The sequence below is a fragment of the Myotis brandtii genome, unplaced genomic scaffold (genome assembly GCF_000412655.1).
Source record: "Myotis brandtii unplaced genomic scaffold, ASM41265v1 scaffold113, whole genome shotgun sequence".
NCBI classification, from domain to species: Eukaryota; Metazoa; Chordata; class Mammalia; order Chiroptera; family Vespertilionidae; genus Myotis; species Myotis brandtii.
The window spans coordinates 528,191-547,521 of NW_005353887.1; the positions used below are offsets into that span (position 1 = coordinate 528,191).

The following is a 19,331-nucleotide window of genomic DNA, read 5'->3' on the forward strand; positions in this document are numbered from 1 at the left end:
ACCCACCCCCTCCACCAAAATATACACAAAGGCATATAATAAAAATAGTGTACAATTGTTGATTTGTTACTAGATGATAGGCACTATGCTAAGCCCTTTACACGCTTATTTTTTATCCCTCACAATGACACGGTGTTGCAGGTGTTGTATTGATTCCTATTTTTGTCACAGTAATTGAGGCAAAGAGAGGTTAATTAACTTGCTCAAGGAGACACAGCTAGAAGGAGGTAGAGTTGAGTATTGAATCCAGAATATCTGATTACAGAGCTTCTTTTGCAGCCACTACACACACTACCTCCAAAAGTAACTATTACTTTGTTTCATTTGTATTGAGATGACTATCTAATATGAACTAGATTAATATGTGTCTAATAAATTAATGATTGAGTAACCTATTAGATGAGAAAGCCTATTTCCAGCATTCTATTAAAGTTCACCTAAACCATATCATTTTTACTGAAGAAGTAAAGGTGAATTAAATTCTTGCTTTTGAATTCATTTAAGATTTGGAAATAAATGTGGAGAAAAATAAATAGGATTGGATTCCAGAGTTCCTGATTTATTGGGAAAAATATATAATTCAATTGAAATATTTCCCATGGCATACAAAGATTAAAAGAAAATTAATGTAAGAATATGGGCACAAATACATTTCATAGAGTTTGTCTGTGATTATTGTCACTCTAGGCTAACTAAAGTATTAATCAAGTAGAGCACTTCCATGCCTCCAGTTCTCTAGCAGTTCTCACCGTGGTGAACTGTGTAAATTAAACTCCTGTTCCAAGGACTCGGGTTCTCATATTTTATGAGCTTTGATACGATGGAGTTCACCTTAAAACTGGAGTATTTCCCGTGTTTCTAAAGCTCATAGCTGGGAGGTCATTTGTGACGAAGGTGTCAATCCATTTCAGACGTGAGACTAATCAACAACACAGCACTTCTACTAAGACTTTATATAATATTATTTTTGACAACCTGTACTTATTAATCTAATTCTTACATAGAAAGTTACAGACCCAGTTTCAGAAGACAAGTAACCTTAACTATGTCAATAAAAGGTATATTGCTTTAGAATTCTCTCATGGTGGCAAACATCAGTCCAATGATAAATTTAAACAAACATGAAAGGCATAGTACCTACTGTATGGATTGTGGCATCGTGAAATACTTGAAAAAGTATTCCTTAGTTACATTAGGCTAATTAAATCATTAATTTGTCTAGTACTGCTGTCTCTTATAGTCTTACCATGAAATCTCAAAATAAAAAATACACTAAACTAGTTCGAGAGAAGATTAATAACTAGAATGTGGTTATCTATCAATCAATCTGTCTGTCTGCCTATAACTTTAACCCCATATCTTTCTATAAACTCCACCCTCAACATCCATTACAAAATCTGGCTTTCTTGCGAGTCCATGGACATGTGAGGCATTCTTCTACCATAGGCTTTGGATGAGGTGCTAACCCCAGCTGGACTCTCATCGCCTAGATATCTGCATGACCAACTCCAACAGCTCCTCAAGTTTTTGCCTACTTATCTACTCAGTGAGGTCTACTTCTATCACCTCTTTAATGGCATAGTCTACTTCACCTCTAGGGACACTTAAAACCTTTTAACATACTGTATAAATGTACTATTATTGTGCATTATCTATCTTTCCACACTTGGACTTACGTGCCACAGAGACAGGGATCTCTGCTGAATTATCCCAATTGCCCTAGTACTGCCTGGAGCATGGTAAATGTTAAATCAGTATTTAAATGTTTCTTTGATGAATGGAATATTTACTTTTCTTTTTTTTCTGGTATTAATTTTATTCTATTTTCTGTATACCTTTAAGTATATAAAGGTTTATTTCCACAGGCTTCAGAAAATAGGTAGTAGTCAAAGGAGAATCTCTCTTTCCGCCAAAAGAAAATTGCACATTTTGGTATGTGTTTGTCCTAGAGGGGAATACTGAAGTTTCCATTAGCAATGCTGTGCAAGATTGTTACATAAGACCTAACACCAGCCTGCAGTGGAGGTCTTAGGCCTTTGTTTAGGGGCCCAGACAGAAGCCAAAAGCTGTTGAGTGTAACGGGGCAAAGGAGACAGTGAGGATGGGTAACAGGCCCCAAGCATGGAGAAGGAATACCAGATTACTTGGAATGGTGTGGGAGGTTTCTTTTGTTTTGTTTTTTTTTGTTTTTGCTTTTGTTTTTCCTTTTTAAGTCATCTTTGTGGGAAGGTGCTGGACAGGGATCCCAGAGAAAGAAAGCATCCAAGATTCCTTTAGCTGGCTTGGGTGCAGGGCACTGCTACAGCAACTGGCACAGGAGAATCTACTATGTCAGGTTCAGGCGGAGCCAGGATGAATGCAGAATTAAAGGAGTGCTTAGAGGAAACAGTTTGGCTTGGAATGCTAGATGGCCAAGCGTCAGCCTTTGGTCCAGTGCAACCCTGGCCTCACTTGTCAACAGTGAAAAATTCGTCTGAAGAACCAGCTGGAATCACACCAGCTTCTGCTACCTTCATGCACATTGCTTGGAAAAGATTAATTTGTGTGAACTTTCTGAGATGTTAATTCCTGGGTACTGCTTTATTCTTCCCAGAAGGCTGCTTGCTGGTGGAATAATCCCCACAGGCTGGAAGCTAGAACACACCAGTCCTGGTCGGCAGTTCCTTAGGAACGGGTTGGCGTGTGGTTGAGCTCAGAGGAAAAAGCTGCATCTTCCTGTAGATGATGAACTGACCTGCTATACTACACCAACCTCGGCCTGAGGTATGCTTCAGCGAAGGCAGGCAGCTGTGTTTCTCAAAGCAGAGAAGCAGTTTTAAGAGCAGAAAGGGAGAGGGAATCTAGAAAAGATCTGCCCTGATAAAGAGTCATCCTAAGGTGTGAGGGAGAGGGCAACGAACCCAGTGACCCTTCCCTTATCCAGCAATTTATGTCACTGCTGTGACCAGTCTCTTCCCATTCAGTAGGCTCTTGTGCTGCTCAGAGATGGAGGGCTCTTTAAAGTCCCTGCCTCTGTAGGAATTTGGACATTCATCTCAAGATTTGGCACTGACTATCTCACAAGCTAGGGAATTCTTGCCCAGGTAAACGTGACAGCCATCTGTTTTGTTGATGGAAAATCGCTGGCACTTTTCCCATTACCTGAACTCTGTCATCCCTATTATTGATTATCTCCATGATGCCCACTGCATCATAGAACACCAGACAGTTTCTTACAGTTGTCTAATATAATGGAGTTAATTTTTCTCTTAATTTGCAATGCCATATTAACACACTTGTATATATAAGCCACTTGGTTCAGCTCTGTGCCAACAATGACCAGGTTGGAAATGTTCTCCTGATGTTCCACTCTCTGCTCTTGCCCTCCAGTTCAAGGCAGAGCTGGCTCCTTCTTTGTGGCTGTGTTAGGGGATGGGCTGACTCCTGCTTTAGGTAAGAAAATATCTTGGGGCCACTTCGTACTGGGCCACTCTGAGCCTCCAGGGCAGGGCTCTTGTGAGTCTCCATGTCATCAGGTACATGTTTCAGGGCATGTGGGATGCTCTCTCTGATTAATCTGCTCAAACAGTGCTGAGCATGAAGTGGAGACATCTGACCCTGAACTGGTAGGGTAGGCTTTGGTGGGGGAGGTGGGCTTGGCAGGAAAGGGGGTGGGATTTGATCCAGCAGAGGGTCCAGATGGCAAGCCACTCAGTTCTTTTGTCACAGGCCCCATTTTGCTCCGGGCCAGAACCACCGTATGAAAGTCTTTTATCGTAAGCCTGCAGCTCTATCCACATACTCAAGTACGTTTTGACCAGTCCACATGCTCTTATCCATATATTTGTACTCCTTGAGGACTTGGTTTGTATAAAACATGGCAGCATCATTCATTTCTTTCACTTAAGGAACAGGCTTGGGAGCCATACCACCCAGCACAGGGCTTGGATACTTTCGCTGGCAGCTTGACAGGTAATTGAACACCTTGCTGCCTTGGTTCTTCTCTGGAAAAGTTATCACTTCTTGGATCTGCTCTGAGATGGGAGCCAACAAATCAGAAAGCTGATTATCTGTTGGCTGCTGACACTGAGAGGCTATAACCAAGAGAGCTCACTCCAACTTCAGCCCTGTATGCACCATCTCCGCCTGTTACTGCACGTCTCCTCCAATCTCTTTCCTGATCTTCAGGTGGTCTGTCACAGGACTAGCTGGCTGTGAGTCGAATGCTTCCACGTAGGGAAAAGATCCTGCTTTTGGAGCACTGTCTCCAGACCCACAGTGCATTCTAGAGGCACGGGGTACACTGCCTCCAGGCAGCCCACAGCCCTCTCCAATCTTTCTACCAGATTTTGCATGTCAGCCATAATGCACCACTTGCTTGGGCCTGCGAAAAGCCACTCTCCTCCATGTATCTGAAGAGTTTTTCCCAATCTGTGCTGCATTAATTTATATTTGTAAACTGTACAAGTTGTTCTGGCTTTAGCAATTATCAGATAAATAAATTCATTTATTCGCATTAAACAAATCATCGAAAATCTAAAATTTCATTTGTAACTTTAAGAGTTTCAGCATTTTCTTATCACACTGTTTTTTTTTGACAACTCCAAAGAAAGTGTGCCATGCTTTTCCATTAAATGCCTAAGCAGTAATCACTCACAAAGCCTTTTATAAGGCAAAGATTGTTGATTTCAGAATATCCCTTAGAATATATTCTCAACTGGACAGTGTCCTCTTTCTATTAAGATGACAGTAATTATTTCAGGATAAAAAGCAAAATAACGTATGCAAGTTTAGAAATAAAAACTGAGTTCAATTAAAATAAATAACATGGATTACAAGAATCTATTACAATACCTAATTATTCAGTTTTATCATAACTTCGACATTTTTAAAAGTTTTGGTTCCAAAAGACTGAATGATAAAGTTACATGTGATTATATACCTACAATGAATTCTAAGTGCTATTCAATGGGTTTCTGATACTGAGTCTGTTGATTCCTTCTTGTTAAGTAGGATCTCAATGAAAATCCAAGAGAAGCTAAGCAATGCTTCTATTTAACCTTTCCTTCCTCCCTGAATGGACCACACTCTGTTCATCCTCTTTCCTGTGTTGCACACACCTCTCCACTCATGGTTGACTGCATTAAGATGTACTTTCATTGATCAGGTTTGCTATTATTTGCAGAAATCTCAACATCTCATTTCCTCAAAGTTCCCTTTAAGTAATGACCCTTTATGAATTGTACTAGTGGCCCGGTACATGGATTCGTGCACATTGAAATAAATTAATTAGAAGAAATATTTTAATATCGCTATTCACCCTTTCTCTATAATACAAGTGTCAACCAAATTCATGATCGACAATGAAAGATCAAAACACATGTGTGTGATTGGCGCCAGTGAGAGCTTTACATGTATGCTGCATGCGAAAGTCAACTTAGCCTTTTATATATATAGAATAAACTTGCTTAATTAGACCTGCTTTCTTATTTAGCTAAACTTTTTCCAGCCCAGTGAAGCACCCCAACTTCTCTTTCTGGTAATTGTCAGCAACACAGCAGTAAATATCAACACTAAGCAGATTATTATTGTAGATCATGCAGGGAGAACAAAGGGTAAAATATTTAACTGCAGCAGTGTTTGACTATATCCTGCGCAGTGAGAAAACCTGAAGTCACTTTCAAGTTCCACCATTTCTTACTTCTTTTCAGTTGGGTCAAGTTTCTAAGCTTTCTAAATCTCCATTTTCCAGCTAATGAAAAGAAAATAGGATTTTACCGAGTCTCCTATCCACCTACTCCAGGACTTCTGTGAGGATCAAATGATGTGAGGCACAGGGAAATGCTTCACAGACATTTGGTAAAGTGTGAAATGTTTGCACCTGGCTACAAAGCAAGTCGTGTTCCTGGGCTGAAGAAACTGCAAGGAGGCTAGTCTTTGCTAGGGAGAGGAAGCCGGACGTTGCTACGTGATGTCATTACCCAGAGCCTACAGCCACCATTTCCAGGCTGGGCTGTGGGCCACATTTTGCACCATGGGGTCTCGGCAGCATTGGCTGTGATTTGGCGGGCTGTTACTCTGGGGTGGTAGTGAGTCCTGTGTCCCACTTGGGGGAAGCCGAGTGTTGCTTTGTGGGTGCCAGGTCTGTGGTGCCATTTCTCTGTAAATTGCCAGTGCACATCACAGCAGCTCCTGTGTTGAGCATCTGCCCCCTGGTGGTCAGTGTGCATCATAGCGACCGGTCAGATGAACACTTAGCATATTAGCCTTTTATATATATAGATGGCTAAAGGGGCTTAGCACAATGCTTACAGCTCATTACTTATTACCAAGAATGGGTGTCTCACTCTACTTATTAGGTGCATTTCTTAATGCTGCCTTTATTTTTATTATTATTATTTTTTTTTTTTGTTGTGTCTGCAGGTTCTCTGGCCAAGAGTCCCTGTAAACTACCTCTGTGTTCTTTGCTTCACTGGAGTGATCAGAAGAATTTATGTGCTTCTTGCTTCTGTAAATTGAAGTTTACTTTTTGGAAAGAAAAGTAAAAAGGTACCACCACTGTATAAAAGCATGGATTCTATTTTATCCAATGTTTACCACAATTAAACGTCACTGAGTGTTGCTACAGCTCAAGGGCTTTAACTATTTGTACATTTCACAGTGATTATGGGGGTGAGATGTCCATGAACATCATCCTGTGCCAGACTCTCTTTGAGGCTCTGATGCTAACACATTTGATCACACATATTTGTACACAAGGAGATTTGGGTATCTTCTGGTAGTTTAGCTAGTGAAGTTTAAGGAAATCTTAATACATTAGATTTGGGTGTTTAGAAGAACCATCATCCTTATAATGAGAACCATTAGTCCATATAGTTAAATGAAACTGCCCAAAGATACAGAATTAAATACTTTGAATAAAGGTTTTCCATGTTAAGAGGTGCCTCAAGCACATAACTGGTAATATTTTCTAAGACGGCTTATTATTTCCCCCAAAGTTTTTATTGAGTCTGTATTGCTAAGAATGCCTCTCAGATGTCACTGAGAGTTTCTACTTATAATAACTAACAAAAGTGCTCAAAGGCTTGTGGAGCTTTTCCCTATTAATCTAAACTTTATTCAAACTAGTCAGACTCATGGAGATCTTCAATCACCTGAGCCTACCACTTTCTTATGCAGTTTTCCTCTAATTTCCTTCTGTTTCACCTTAGAATCCAAGGCTCATGATAATCATCAGGATGATACACAAACCTATCCACTTTCTTCCTCTGTTGTACTTCCTCAGCAAATCCTAGACTCTGGATATCAACTGCATGAGGCATAGCTGAACCTAGTAATTTACAGTGCATTGCTGGAGAAAAATGAAGAGTTGTGCTTAAATGTATAATTATGAAAGGACTTTTAGAGACAGGACAGGAAGTTTTAGGGAAAAGGGAGGTCCACAGGAGAGGAATGCATATGTGATGTGAAGGAGATAGCTCCAAGGCACCAGAATGCTTATCTTGCTATCACGGAGGATAAAGAGATGTTATAAGAAGAAGGCATATATTCACAGAGGATAGAGAAATGTTGCAAGATGAGGGGAAGAGAAAAAGGGGGACACCAGGTGGGCTTTGACCTTTGAAACTAATACTCTGTAGAAGAATGACCAATTAGGAAAGCATGGGGGTCATAAATTAAGGAAGGGTCCAATAAGAAAGTCATGAAGAGACAAAGAGCTACAGCCTTTATAAACCTGGAGACAAAGAGACTCAGAACAAAATTTAGATTTTTCCCATTTTAGAGAGAACAAGCTTTTCCCATTTGGGAATCCCAGGGGGTTCCCCTTTAGGGAGCATTTCCCAGGGGGAGTTTGTATACACTTCCAATAAACTACACATTTTTATTTAAAATATTTTAGTCTTCTGACCAGGAGTCCGGCACTGGGACATTCCTGACCCTCTGGACCTAAGCAGCCATTTTTCTCCTGAAGAGCCAGCCCCTTCCAGCAGTCTCCAGGCAAACAATACAGCCACACCCAGACTACACCCTGAGCAGTACAAAGAACACAAAAAATCTGAATAGCCCCAGAGTCCTCAACTGGGTTGAAGAGAGGCCATTCAGTCCCAGAAAGTGATACAGCACCCTACCTACCTATAGCTCTGTCAGAATCAGCCACTTGAGAGATAAAGATTGACAGCAGGCAGACTAAGTGGGCAGATTGGTCCCACCTGCTTGCAGTCAAGGCTGTGAAGATAGACACAAATAGAGGAGTGGTGGATCGCTTGGAACTTCAACACAGTGCTGATTACCTAACAGGAAACTAAGAAGTGGCAGACAGAACAGAAGAGTGAGGTCTTAAACCCATGGGGCATTAAAACTCAGCTGAAACAAATGAAACTTCACTTATTTTATTTTTATCTTTTATTTAAAAAAAACATTTTTCTTTATTTTGTTTGTTTTTTTTCATTTTTATTTCATTTTTCACATTTTTTTCATTTTATTTTTTATTGTCATTTTATCTTATTTATTTATCTATTTATTTATTTATTTTATTACATTTTTTCTTTATTTTCTTCTTATCCACTCATTCCCTTTCTATCTCCTCTATACTGAACCAAGGTCCTCCCCATATTCATTCAATTCCTTAACCTTACTAACTGTATATAAGCTCTGCCTCTACAGATTCTGTCCCCCCCTTTTTTTTTCTGGGTGTTTGTTGTTTGCATTTTTTGGTTTATCTGTTTTTTCTGTGGTGTTTTTTTCTCTCCATATATATTTTTTCTCTTCCTTTTTCTTCTTGTTCTTTCCTCTATTACCTTTTTTTTCTTTTCTTGATATCATTTTTGCCTTCTTTTCTCTCTCCTAATTTTCTTTTCTCTGGTGGACACTTATATTGGGGTTTTCAGTATTGTGAGTTCATTTGTGTTTTGTTTCCTTTGTGTCATGTCTTGTCAAATTGTATTTTATGCTGTTCAGTCAACGTGGTAGAGAGTGAGTCACATAACCAGACACCGTGAGAAGAGACTCCATCCACGGATGGGACAATAACATTCAAGACCCAACTACACCAAGAGAATGCGAATATACCAAGTAGGGGCATCGCTAGATTACCCATCCCTGAAGACCAGAGAGACTGCACCACTGGGTCCCACAAAACATCTACTATGTAAGACAAACTCAAAAAATCTGGGTGGCATAGCAGTTTGATCTAATACATAGAAACAATCTCAAAAGAACAGCAAAACAGGGGAAAAAAAGAAACAAACCCCATACAAAAGAAATGGAGAAATCACCAAAAAAGCAAATAAATGAAATGGAGGCAAGCAATTTGTCAGAGAAATAATTCAGAGAATGGTTATAAGGACACTGAAAAATATGGAAGACAAATTCAACATGGGTAAGAATCAAGAGGAAATGAAGAATGGCATAGCTGCAATAAAGAACACAATGGAAAGTTTCAACAGCAGACTAGAAGCAGCTGAGGACCATGTTAGCGAGTTAGAAGACAAGGTAGAAAAACACCTACACACAACAGCAACTGGAAAGAAAACTTAAAAAGCAGGAGGAGAGCCTAAGGGAGCTTTGGGGCAACACAAAAGAAAACAACATCTGCATAATAGGGGCTCCAGAAGGAGAGGAATCAAAGCAAAGGTTAGAAAACCTGTTTGAAGAAATAATAACAGAAAAATTCCCTGATGTTGGGAAGAAAAAAGCCACATAAGTACAAAAAGCACACAGAGTCCCAAATAAGATGAACCTAAAAAGACCAACACCAAGACACATCATAATTAAATTGACAAACATCAACAACAAAATAAGAATCTTAAAGGCTACCAGAGAGAGACAGAAAGTTACCTACAAGGGATCTCCCATTAGACTATCAACTGATTTCTCAACAGAAACACATCAGGCCATAAGGGAATGAAATGAAATATACAAAGTGATGCAAAGCAAGTGACTGAATCCAAGAATATTATACCCAGCAAGGCTATCATTCAAAATTGAATATGAAATCAGGAGCTTCACAGACAAAAAAAAGGGCTGAGATAGTTTATTACCACCAAGCCAGCAATGCAAGAAATGCTAAAGGGACTGCTGTAAAAAGAATAAATGGAAACAAAAAAAGGAACACAGGCATAAAGAATAAAAATGGTGACAAACAAATACCTATCAATAATAACCTTAAACATAAATGGATTAAATGAGCCAATCAAAAGACATAGGATAGCTGAATGGATAAGAAAACATGACCATATATTTGCTCTTTACAAGAGACCCACCTCAGAAAAAGGACTCACACAGACTGATAGTGAAGGGATGGGGAAAAAAAATTCAGGCAGAAAGGATATATGCACCCCTATGTTCATAGCAGCACAATTTACAATAGCTAAGATTTGGAAACAGCATAAGTGCCCATCAGCAGATGAGTGAATTAAAAAACTGTGGTACATCAACACAATGGAATACTATGCTGCGGTAAAAAAAGAAGGAATTCTTACCATTTGCAACAGCATGGATGGACCTGGAGAGCATTATGCTAAGTGAAATAAGCCAGTCGGAGAAAGATAAATATCATATGATCTCACTCATATGTGGGATATAATGAACAACATCAACTGATGAACAAAAATAGAGCCAGAGTCATAGAAGCATCAAACAGACTGTCCAAACTAAGAGGGAAGGCAGGGGAGGAGTGGGGAGGATTAGAGACCAATCAAAGGACTTGTATGCATGCATATGAGCATAGAAGTAGTGGGTGAATGCATGTACTGGGGGGTGGGAGCGGCTGGAGAGAGGTAAATAGGGGACAAGCGAGACTTATGTGATACTTTAAACAATAAAGAATTTAAATTAAAATATAAAAACATATAAAATATTTTAGTTCCAGAATTTATTCTTTAAACTTCGTAGCACATGAATCCACAAGGGAAAGTTGGCTCGACAAATCCCACGTCACAATTACAATATTTGAAAACTGCTCTCATCATGCCCTCAAAGTCTTAATTCTTCCTACTTTAAAAAGTTTATACAGCTGCTTGCTTCTTGTAATTATCTTCCCACCATCATTATAAGATCAATCAAATGATTATATCCTTGCCATTCAAATCTCAGTTTAAATTTATTGTCAGAAGCCTTCCCTGAACACTGAATCTAAAATAGACATCAGGTTGCTTACTGTTATTTCACCCAATTCTAATGTTCTGCTTAAGACTTACCAATTAAAACTATTTTTCTCATGTATTTATTATTTTATGTACTGACTATTTCATCTCACTAGAATGTGAAGTCCATGACAACAAGTGGCATTTGTTTTGTAAAATTGTATTTCCCCAGTACTTAGAACAGGGTGTGGTACTTAGTAGATGCCAAACAAATATTTGTTGAGTAAATAGAATGAATAAGCCTCTATAACTATTCTGCTTTTTATAAACATGTTTTTTTTGTTTTTTTAAATATATTTTATTGATTTTATACAGAGAGGCAGGGAGAGGGATAGAGAGTTAGAAACATTGATGAGAGAGAAACATCAATCAGCTGCCTCCTGCACACCCCCTACTGGGGATATGCCCACAACCAAGGTACATGCTCTTGATCAGAATCAAACCTGGGACCCTTCAGTCTGCAGGCCAACGCTCTATCCATTGAGCCAAACTGGTTAGAGCTATAAACATGGTTTTAACATGATATTTGCAATTCAAATTCATTCAGAAGAAAAATTAATTGAACTAATTGATCCCCTTCTTTCACTGACTTTAGGCAAATAACCTAAACCTCTGAGATCACATTTTTTTTTTCCAGGAAAATCAGAAAATTAAACTGGATAGTGTTTTAGTTCTAAGTTACTGAAATTTTTCTTTTCTTTGAGAAAACTATATTTTATACTTCTCAATTTTAATATTTGAGTTTTGTTTTCTAATCAATTTCAACTCAGGAGTTGTGGCCTTTCCCTAGATTAAATCTGTGTCTCAGTGCTTTTCTTTAAAAATTTCCCCAACTATTTTAAGAGCTTTCCAAAAATATTAAACAAGTACATTTAATAACTTTTACCTTGTAAATTGGCATAACTTTCAGCATATCTACGCAGTGTCCACTTTTAAATATGGTACTGATAATGTACAACTAAATATTGTCTGCACAACTCTATTGGAGGCTACAACTTAAACAAATAAATCAGATTGTGTCAAAATCCACTGCTGGAGATCTTACTTTATTAAATATGTTTATTTCTGTCATTATTAATTTCTAGTAACAGCAAAACAGAACAGAAAAATAAATGCATAGTCTCAGACTGCAAGCCAGAAAACCCACCATAGCTTAAATTTTCATCTGAGAGATCAGTGTTCCATAATGTAGTTTAATGTCCTCTCAAACTCAAAGACCTACCTGAAAATAAAATGACAATTTCCATTTCCCCTTAGTGTCTACTCTAATTTAACTGAATTCTCCTCATGAATTTTTGGAAATTGGATCTCTCTTGGAAATGTATGGACATTAAGAAGAGAATGTTACAACTATTTGGGCTATATTTTATTCTCCCAATCTGATAATAACATAACATCTTTGAAAAGTCAGGTGACACAGATTTCCATTCAAACTAGTCCAGTGATTTGTGATAGTGAAAAGAAATGAATTAAATAAGTTACATGGCTACATTTGGCAAGGATTAGCCAGGCAGGATGTACCGTTTGGGAAAATATATTTTGAAATTAAATACGGTGTGTTAGTTAACTCTAATGATACTGGCCCCTGCTTTATTCAACTTGAATGTGTAGTCATGGAAACGGTAGGCACTGTTCCTCATGAAATAAGCAATCTGACCACAGCTTGAAGGTCTAGGGATATTTGTATGGCAGAGAACCTGTCAGACATAGTATTCTTTAGTCTCAAAGATTTAAAACCACTTTGTAGCTTTGCTAACCAGGAGTTTGCAAATCTGTGAGAAACTTTGAAATTCCCTAGGGACTCCCTTCTTACCCCTCCTGCCTCACCACCATAGAGGGTACAGTTTACAGTAAAGAGGAAGGAGAGGTGGAGTCGTAATGCAGCAGTGTCTGTGTTAGCACATGCTATTCTTCTGCTGATAGTCATTTAACCAACCCTCCAACCCCTCCCTTTTGTTTTCTGGCTTATTCAGTCATTCAACATATTTTGAGTGCCTACTACTATGTGCTGAGACAAGACAAACAAGGTAGAGTTCTTATGGTGCATATAATTTTTAAAAATATGTAATGTTACATAAAGATTTGTAGAATATGGCATTCAAAACAGCTTGATAAAATCATTTTTCCCATCTTCATTTTATTTGTGAGGAAATTGAGGTCGAGAGATAGGAAATATTATTTTTCAAGATTACAGTTAGTGAAGATCCATAGTATACAGGGGTAAGCAAATGTAGTTCACAGCTGTGAGCTTATACTTGCGTTACTTATTAATTATTATAGTACTATTTGTATTATTTCCAGACGACTGTAAACCCACTTTTGCAGACCCTGTATATGATGCCAGTATTTGTTCTACTTCTTCACATATCCATAAGGATAATTATCTATTCACTTCTGCTTTTTTAAATGTCTCTTTCCTCTTATTCTTTCACTGTGTTCTGGTTATTCTTTTTCTGCAACGTGGATGACCCGGTTGAGAGAGTTACACTTTTCAGTTTGCCCTTTTCTGACTAACCTTCAACTTCAGGTCCTTTAATTGTTGTCTGACACCATAGGAACAATCTTGGCTGCCAAGGAGGCCAGGTGAATCCCCAGGGCTTACTGCTCTGTGCTTCATTTCTCTTCTGTTGCTAACTGTGAGACCATTTGGCAACAGTAGACTTAGAGCCTTAAGATAATTAGTTCTTCCTCCAAATGGCATGGTTTTTAAGGAGGAAAGTATGCAACATTTGTTCCAAAACCCAAATCTATCATTTGAACAACATGACCCAGTTTAGGGGCTCTCTGATATTTTTGAAAATAGCTAACATGAATAATATTCTCAATAAAGTTGTCTCCTATGTTTTACTTCTGAATCATTTTTAATACCGCCCCAAACACATCTTGCCCTAATTGAAGAGAAACTAAAAAAAAAAACTCGATGGAAAAGTATAACTTACTACCACTTAAGTATAAAATAAAAACTTAAAGTGAATGAAGAATGATTAACACTTTAATTATAGACTTTATATAGAGTAATTTCATTTTTATAGACATGAGTACACTTTGCACCTAGCACTTAGAATAAATTACTACATATCAAACCTCTAGGTATTTTGCTAACATTTTAACACAATGATACTAATGTAGAAAGCTATATTCAAATATTAATTCTAAGACAATGAGTAAAAAATTCATTATGATTGGGTGAAAGATCATTTATAATTTCTATACATATTTGTGACTCACCCTCGCTAGCCTGGTCACCCCTTATTGCCCCCCTGCCAGCCTGGTCGCCCCATGCAGCCTACTGTTCGGTTGTCCAGCTGGTTGTTTCAGTTGTGATGGCCTATGGCTTTTTATAAGTATGGACTAGAGCAGTGGTCGGCAAACTGCGGCTTGCGAGCCACATGCGGCTCTTTGGCCCCTTGAGTGTGGCTCTTCCACAAAATACCACATGCGGGCGCGCTCGTACAGTGATATTGAAACTTCGTGGCCCATGCGCAGAAGTCAGTTTTCGGCCTGGGCGAGTCTATTTTGAAGAAGTGGTGTTAGAAGAAGTGGGGGGTGTCAGTCGGTCAGGCGACGGGAGACGCGGCGCAGGCGGGCCGCGGGATACACAGCACGGGGGAGGTGCACATGATTCATGCACGAGTTGAATGAGCCAGTCAGTCAGCAGTCTCATTGTGCAGTGGTTTACTGCTAGTCGTGTCCGCAAATCGCATGTGGGTGACAAAAGTACCTACTCAAGCATAAAGTTACCTGTATTTTTCCAACCAGCTGCAAATCCTACAGGTATTTTTGTCATCAATTTAAGAATTGTAATTCTTTTGTATTGGTGGCTTTATTATTATAAAATGAAACATTTTTTAGGTGCCCTGTTTGACATGGCTACAAAGAAGAAGCAAAGAAGAATGGAAGATGAAAACCGTGAATTTAAAGTTGAATGTACCTACCTATATAGTTTAAGTTTAAAAAATTTGGCTCTCAAAAGAAATTTCAATCATTGTACTGTTGATATTTGGCTCTGTTGACTAATGAGTTTGCCGACCACTGGACTAGAGGCCCGTTGCACAGAGAGATTCATGCAATAGGCCTTCCCTTCCCCTGGCTGCCAGCACCAGTTTTTTTCTCCGGCACCCGGGACCCAGGCTTTCACTCCAGCCGGAGCCTTCAGTCTTCACTGCTCCGGCCAGAGCCTTCAGTCTTCACTCCACCGCTTCGTGCCTACATATGTAAATTAACTGCCATCTTTGTTGGGTTAATTTGCATACTCTCCTATTGGCTGGTGAGTGTAGCAGAGGGACGGTCAATTTACATGTTTGTCTATTATTAGATAAGATATTATGATAATGTAAATATGATAATTTCTTCCATTATTATCATACTAGAGGCCCAGTACATGAAATTAGTGCACTAGGGGAGTGTCTCTCAGCCCAGCCTTCACCCTCTCCAATCTGGGACCCCTCAGGGGATGTCCAACTGCTGGTTTAGGCCCAATCCCTGTGGGACCTAAACCAGCAGTTGGACATCCCTCTCACAATATGGGACTGCTGGCTCCCAACCGCTTACCTGCCTGCCTGCCTGATTGCCCCTAACTGCTTCTGCCTGCCAGCCTGATCACCCCCTAATCACTCCCCTGCCAGCCTGGTCCCCCCCAACTGCCCTCCCCTGCTGGCCTGGTCGCTCCTAACTGCCCTCCCCTGCTGGCCTGGTCACCCCTAACTGCCCTCTCCTACAGGCCTTGTCGCCCCTAACTGCCCTCTCCTGCCAGCCATCTTGTGGCTGTGGGCGCTGCTATCTTTGAGGCAGGGCAGTCAATTAGCATATTCCCTCCTTATTGGCTGTGGGTGCCTTCATCTTTGCAACTGCATCAGGGTCAATTAGCATATTCCCTCTTTATTAGATAGGCTTAATTAGATAGGAAAATTATATATTCCTGTGTCACATTGTAGTACATCTAAGTATACAATGTTGTGCATTCACAGCTCTGCATCTGTTCCCTATAAATGAGAACATCATTGTACTATCTTTGCCATAGAAATATTTAAGGACAATAGAACTAAGTGTCACTATCTCCTGGCATTTTAAAAATTCTTTTTAAAGGGAATTAATATTCCCTTTTATTACTCTTTCTTAATCCTTTAAACACTTATTAAAGCATTTACCATGTCCTACTCTCTATGTGAAATATCTATGTGCATCCCTCTCAACAACTATGGCCTTGGGTTTACCAAAGCACTATACTTTTTATTTTTCAACAGTGCGGTAGAGAACAGGCAAACAAGCTTTAATAAATGTGTGTTCCTAGTTATATCTAACCATCTTGATTTGTCTTTACAATGAGGGATGAAATTCTGAAGAAAAATTTGAAAATCCAGGCTTAGATCATTAGGATTCTTCTTCTACTGATAACACCATTATTTTGTGTTCTTTCTGGCATCAAGTTGTATATTTTTATTCAAAGGTCCTGCTGCATTCCACTGTCTTCACATATTGGCACTGTAAACTCTATAGGAGAGAGTTTACATGTAGGTCTAATATTGCTCTTTAGATGGACCTGTGCAGGAGCGGACCATGGTCTGTGCCTGAAAACTTGGCTTTTGTTTTCTGCACTGATAAGGCTGCTTTGCATGCCTGGGGCACTGAATTCACTACACCATCCTGATTTATGGTGAATATCTGTTTTCCTTCTGGGAATCAGGAACTTCTATGATTGTGGCTGATCACACAGGCAGAGAGGTGCCTGTACGACCAGTTCCAACAGAGACCTTGGACTGAGAGTCTAGCAGGCTTTTCTGGGCAGAAACACTGCATACACGTTCCTGTATTTAGCTGCTGGAGGCAGGAGCACGTTCTGTGTGGCATCCCCTGAGAAGGAGGACTTTCCATCCTGAGCCTGGATTCCTCCACGCTCTGCCACTGTGTTTTTCCCCTTGCTGGTCCTGTTGGGCATCCTTTCACCATAATAAATCATAGCCGTGAGGACAACTGCCTCTGAGTTCAGTGAGTCCTTCCAGCAAATTACCAAACATTCCTGGGAGTCATGACAAAGGGAAGAACTAATTAGATACTGGCTTGTTACTTCTCTTAGCATCCTTCTTCCAGTCACTAGGATATTCTCGTTTACGAAAAATGAATAACCCAGTGTTATACAAAAAAAAAATTAATTGTCCCCTATACCTCCTAATACTTCATTCTTCTATCAGCAATTCCTACTTGTTCACAACACTGGCATCATTTAAGCATGGCTTTGTCTAGTTAAAAGATGAGAGAGTGAAAGAAAACATAATTAAAATGTGTCTTTCTAAAGATGAAGCTGTATTGTCAAAGATATTGGGGAGATAATACAGAAGAAAGAAAACATTACTAGGTTTCATAATCCAGTTACCATCCTGCTATTTCCCATGCATGAGACCTTAGGGAAATTTAACCTCATTGGAAATCAATTCTGAATATGTAACATGGGATAATAAGACTTCTCTGCCACTCTTATAGGGATGCTGAGAAGATGAAATAAGCTAAACTGTGTTAAATACAGCTAAACATTATTACATTTAATTAGGATGTATTCTCTCTATGATTCATTATTTTAGGCTTAAAACTGAAAAAAGAATCAGGAAGAAGTGGTTCCATTCCATTCTGACTTCCATATACAGAGCTAGAACTACACAAGCCTATGCCTTCATTTTGAGGAAAGCAAGAAAGACTTAAGAGATTTGAAAAAGAGTCAAGATTAAATAGTAGCTGCTCAAGGGTAAAAAAAAAATTATGAATAATTCTTTTTCTTAAATGCACCAGCAAGCCTTCAGAACTCATCTATTTAAACAAAAAAAAAGTTTGATAATAACATGCAAATATCTCTTTAATACACTTTCAAATATTCATTGTGAACCAGGCACTAAACTGTCAATTGCATCACATCCCTTATCTCATGTAATCCTATATTGTGCCTCAGAGATTAGGTATTATTATTATCACAAATTTGCAGATGAAGCATTCCAAACTATGAGCTATTATGACATGTCCATATGGATGGTGAGAACCCAGCAGAGTAGGTGTAGCACACCTACTATGTGTAGGTGTATTGTGTTGTAGCATAATTCCTCTTGAATAACACCATAGCATTTTCCTATTCCTCTGCTTTGGCTAGAAACACAAAACTTTATGAGTTTCTATTTCATTTGAATGTAAGTATTCATGACATAGCTAGATATCAGTTTTTCATTTAAAAATAACATATTTTTCATAATATAAATGTTAGCATTATTTGATATCTCCTTATAGTCTAATAGAATATTGAACTGGGCCTAATGAAATCATTGTTTATTTCTGGGATTTTGCCTTGCAAGTTTGCCTGACCAATTTACATAAATTAGGGTGTATCCAAAAAAAAATCAAAGTCCAACATGAGAGGTATGTAATATTGTGGTAAATCCTACCAGAGATTATATTTGTGGATTTTCTTTTCCTCTTCTTTAGTGAGAGAGATAACAAAAGAATCATCTCAAAGTTACTGAAGATAAAATGTCTTGATGAGTTCAGTTTGCACTTGTATGAAAACTTGGGAAATAGCTTATTTATGTTTTGAGGACTAAAATGATAACAATAACCTGCTTGGCTTTTAGATATGGGTTAGCTCAAGAAAAGGAGCAAAGTGCCTTGATGATGCACATTTATGTGTGATCCAAATCAGTACTCCAGGGACCTCCTGGTGCCAGAGAGATGGCTGTGTAGGTACTGATATGGTTCAGCACAAAGAGTTGCAATATTAGAGGACAAAGTCTGAGAACCCTTTGTCTGAAATGAGCCCTGAAGTTGGGTATCCCCTGGAGGGATGAAATAAGCCTCTACAATGAGCCAAATCAGTAAGGCAACATCACAGATCCCCAGGGCTATACGTACCTGGGCGCCAACTATTGACACCGCATGACAGCAGGAATCAATGGAGGAAGTCTAGTGATCTTTCTGCCTGGATTAAGAAATAAAACTTGATCCCTTTGGGGATGTAAATTCTGGGGTAGCCTGAACAAAAAATTATTAGACTTAATAAATGAATTTCGCAATGTAGGAGGATACAAAATTAATACCAGGAAATCTATGGCATTTTTATACACCAATAGTGAAGTTACAGAAAGAGAGATTTTTTAAAAATCCCATTTACCATCGCACCAAAAAAATTAAGATACCCAGGAATAAACTTAACTAAGGAGGTAAAAGACCTGTACT

The 19,331-nt window shown here is 38.9% G+C and overlaps 1 protein-coding gene and 1 pseudogene across 1 annotated transcript in view; both read right to left on the reverse strand.

Annotated features, from left to right (window-relative positions):
• The window catches only part of LOC102256539 (serine-rich coiled-coil domain-containing protein 1-like), a 972,873-nt gene that overhangs the window by 394,358 nt on the left and 559,184 nt on the right, over nucleotides 1-19,331 (reverse strand). The window lies entirely within an intron of this gene.
• Nucleotides 2,916-4,352, reverse strand: LOC102255638 (annotated as a pseudogene).